Raw genomic sequence first — 4,930 nt, forward strand, 5'->3', positions numbered from 1 at the left:
CGGGGCCTGCGCGTCGGCCTCCTGCCCTGATGCTGCCGATGCTGCCGCCTCCTCATTGGAGCCCTTCAAAGTGGGATTCCAGAGAACTGCATCCTTCGCCCTCTGATTGGTCGGGAGGGCATTGTGACGTCGCAGGGTGCTTGGTAACCAAAGAGCGCAGCATCCTCATCTTCATCCCAAGCAACATCACTAGAGCAATGGAGGCGGCTCTTAGCAGCGCATCCTTATCTGCCTGGAGGCCTTTCTTGGCTGCCCTGGATATCAGTTAGGATGCATCCGCACTGGGGAAATAACCCGGTTTGGCACCATTTTAATGGCCAGGGCTCAAGGCTGTGGAATTCTGGGAACGGTCGTTTGTGGAAGCTCTGCTCTGGGGCCACCACAAACGACCATTCCCAGAATTCCCTAGCCTGGAGCCATGACCATTAAAATGGTGCCAAACCGGGTTATTTCCTCAGTGCAAATGCAGCCCCTGCCTGTTAACAGTTTCTTCCCCATCCTCAATGGAATCCATTGAGGAAGAAGAGGAGGAAGATCCGATAGATAAAGCTGTGTCTGGAAATTAATGCCCAGGGCACAACCATGAGCAGATGAGAGTGAGAAGGGGTAGCTTTTTGTGGGTCTTTTGGGCTACATGGCCATGTTCTGGAAAAATCTATTCCTGAGCCTGAGGTTTCACCAGCATCTGTGGATGGCATCTTCAGAGAATGCTGGCATGGAAGTGAGTGGGAGATATATATATATATATATATATATATATATATATCTCAATCACTGTATGACCGTGGGTTGAGAGGAAGTGATTTACATGCAGGGATGGTGTGCTGGCCATTTAGTAAATTCAAACAAAAATCCACCAAACTGATCCCTTTATTGGCCAGCCCAAAATGCACAATAGACTTGTTGCAAGCTTTCCAAGCTCCATGGATGTCTTCATCAGTCAAGAAGTTACCAACAAACAGGATTAAAAATAGAGATGTTAGTAAGATGCTTGCATTTTGTTGTTTCTGTCCTTGGTTAAGATGGTATGGGGAGGGTATCTTTGGCAGGTTGGCCCCTCCTCTTCTGGCCATGCAGCAATTGGGCAAAGTCCAGGAAATTTAAAGTCCATTGGCATCTCAACAAGGACTCTTCTTTTGCAGTCCAATCTGTCTCCATTCCTATGAAGCCACAGGCCTCTTTGTAGGCAGAGGACAATGGATTCCTCAAAAAGCCTCCATGTTTTTGCACCAGGAACATTTTGGCAAGTGTTGAGTTAAAACATGCCAATTCAGTCCAAATATGAAAAGAAGAAAGATGCTTTACCTTGGTTGAAGGTCCCAGTCCGCTGGCTCACTTATCAGGGTTTCCCTGTTGTGGTATCTCACAATCCAGAAAACATGCAGTGTTGGTCTGTTGTTGAATGCCAGATGCTGGTGAATGGACTCTTCCAGAACACAGCTACGTAGCCCAAAAACCCCCGCAAGGATGTCGGCCGTGAAAGCCTTCAACTTCATATTGATAAGGGCTGGATTGGAAGACGGTGGAACTGAGAGAAAGGCACCCCCGAGGATTTCAGGGCCCAGGCAGACTCATATGAAGAGATAAATTCTGTCAGATTGTCTGGACCTAAGCTGTATAGGACTTTCTAGGTCATAACTAACACTTTGATTTGAGCCCAGAAAGAGAAACGATTGTGTCCTATCCACTAAACCTGATCAAACAGCAAAGAAATGCATGTGTCACACTGATAATATTAATGAATGGTGCCAAGGATGGAGTAGCCCTGGATGCATGTGCCTGTGCTGCTGGATAGATGGATTGATGCCCTTCTTGCTATCCTGGCTTGCAGGATCTAGCTGTGCACTTCCTTAGTCCTGCCTCCTGGAAACTAACAAGGAGATGAAGTCCTGGGGTTATACACTGAAGTATAAGAGTGGGGATTTCTCTGCATGCTCCTCACAACCCCCATTTTGGAAGAAAAGCAGAGTGTAAGGAAATGCCTGCTATTCTTTGTAATAAGTAATCAGTCGCCATCAAGTACGGATCACAGATAACAGGGCTTCCCTCTGCATGCTGTGCACCAAACTCGTCCTGTAAAAAGTGAGTGGCCACACTTTTGCTGTTCCATGGTGGAAGCTGCTTCACCCCAAGTTATACCATATATTCCCATAAATCCCATACATTCCCTATAGTACTTCTATGTTTGGTATTGCACTACTTCAGCCTCTAAGTGGCACCATCCTTGCAACCAACACAATTTCTTTCAGTGGGATGCTGCCTCTCTTTGGGTGTTTAGAGAAAGCTTTCAAAAATTTACTTTCTCAATATTTCTTGCCTCTCTTGCTTCTTTTGTGGAGATCAACAGAGGTCAAAAGTACTACTGGTTTAGCAGCTGGGTGGCTTATTGCAAGTGGCATCTGCCTCTTTACAGTGCAACTGCAATTGTTATATCTTCATGACTGGATTAAGATTCAAATAGTTTGTGTTCAATCTAAACTGGGTAAACTTTTTTTTCCTTTATGGGGAGTGGGGCTTCAGATTTTTCTTGGGATTTGTGTACATATTTATGTTGCTGATCTTTCAGTTGTCTCTATAAAGTCTTATTGTGCCTATTTCATTGTAGTATAGAAGTTACTCAGAGTTATGGAAGATTATGTCAGTGGGATATAACTTGTAGCATGGGCTGCCATGGTTCATAGAATCATAGAGTTGGAAGAGACCACAAGGACCATCCACTCCAACCCCATTCTGCCATGCAGGAAATCTCAATCAAAGCATCCCCGACAGATGGCCATCCAGCCTCTATTTAAAGACCTACAGAGAAAGTAGGAGTGTGTTCCACCGTCGGACAGCCCTTACTGTCAGGAAGTTCCTCCTAATGTTGAGATGGAATCTCTTTTCCTGTAATTTGCATCCATTGCTCTGGGTCCTGTTCTCTGGAGCACAGAAAACAAGTCAGCTCCCTCCTTAATATGACATCCCTTCAAATATTTAAACAGGGCTGTCATATCACCTCTTAACCTTCTCTTCTCCAGGCTAAACATCCCCAGCTCCCTGAGTCATTCCTCATAGAACATGGTTTCCAGACCCTTCACCATTTTAGTTGCCCTCCTTTGGATACACTCCAGTTTCTCAGTGTCCTTTTTGAATTGTGGTGCCCAGAATTGGACACAATATTCCAGGTGGGGCCTGACCAAAGCAGAATATAGTGGCACTATTACTTTCCTTGATCTAGACAATATACAGTCTAAAATCGCATTGGCCTTGTTAGCTGCAGCATCACACTGTTGACTCATGTTCAACTTGTGGTCTACTTGGACTCCCAGATCCCTTTCACATGTACTCTCATTCAGCCAGGTGTCCCCCATCCTATATCTGTGCAGTTCATTTTTCTGCCCTAAGTGCAGTACCTTACATTTCTCCGTGTTGAATTTCATTTTGTTAGTTTGCCCCAGCTTTCTAGTCTATTCAGGTCATTTTGAATGTTGATCCTGTCCTCTGGAGTATTAGCTATTCCTCCTAATTTGGTGTCATATGCAAATTTGATAAGTATGCCCCCAATTCTGTCATCCCAAGTAATTAATAAAGATGTTGAATAACACTGGGCCCAGGACAGAGCCCTGTGGGACCCCACTGGTCACTTCTCTCCAGGGTGAAAAGGTGCCATTGTTGAGCACCCTTTGGCTTCGTCCGGTCAACCAATTACAGATCCATGTAACAGTTGCCTTGTCTAGCCCACATTTTACAAGCTTGTTTGCAAGAATGCCATGGGCAACTTTGTCAAAGATCTTACTGAAACCAAGATATACTATATCCACAGCATTCCCTTCATCTACCAAGCTGGTAATTTTATCAAAGAAAGAGATAAGATTTGTCTGGCATGACTTCTTTCTCTGGAACCCGTTGACTTTTTGTGATTATGGCCTTGCCATCTAGATGTTCACAGATTCTCTGTTTAATGATCTGCTCCAGAATCTTTCCTGGTATTGATGTCAGACTAACTGGACGATAATTATTGGGATCCTCTTTCTTCCCCTTTTTGAAGATGGGGACAACGTTTGCCCTCCTCCAATCTGTTGGGACTTTTCCTGTTCTCCAGGAGTTCTCAAAGATTATTGCCAATGGCTCCGATATTACATTTGCCAGCTCTTTTAATACACTTGGATGTAGTTCATCAGGTCCTGGAGATTTATATTCATTTAGATTAACCAGGTATTCCTGTAATATCTCTTTACTTATTCTGTGCTGAATTTCCCCTATTCTGTCCTCTGTTCCATTTTCCTCAAATTGAGCAGCCTTTGCCTTTTCTGAGAAGACTGAAGCAAAGAAGGTGTTGAGTAATTCTGCCTTTTCTTCCTGGTTGATGAGGCTCTGAGTACATCTCTGGTGTTAGACTGAGTGTCTGTTGTTCGAGGGCCACCTTAGCTAAGGACAGAGTGGTTTGTCATCAGAAGGATATCCACCAGGTTAAAAAATGGCCGTAGCAGCTATACATGAAACAGCTGCACTCAACAGTAATGCCAGAACCACCCACACTGATGCTTGAAATCACAGATTTTCAAGGTACAATTTCTAGTTGCAAATTATAGGATTTGTGACAAACTGTGACACAACCAAAATTATGTAGTTGTTTACAAGTTTAAGTGACACCATCATTTAATCTGGAGGAGATCACAGTCAAGATGTACATTCATAAATTGCAGCAGTTGAACTACTGATGACACATTTGGCATTGCATCTCATATATTGCTGGACAATTAGATGATGCATCAATTATTGTTGTTGTTGTTGTTGTTGTTTGTATTCCGCTTTTTCACAAAGGAATCAAAGTGGATTCCAACAGTATAAATAAAACATCAAACAATGAAAAATTACAATTTAAAAACCCCAACCCTTCCCCCAATGATAAAAACAGCGATCAACCTATAAAAAACATTAAACATCAAAA

The sequence above is a fragment of the Sceloporus occidentalis genome, unplaced genomic scaffold (genome assembly GCF_023333645.1).
Source record: "Sceloporus occidentalis isolate IW3139 unplaced genomic scaffold, rSceOcc1.0.p SCAF_2, whole genome shotgun sequence".
In the NCBI taxonomy this organism is placed as follows: domain Eukaryota; kingdom Metazoa; phylum Chordata; class Lepidosauria; order Squamata; family Phrynosomatidae; genus Sceloporus; species Sceloporus occidentalis.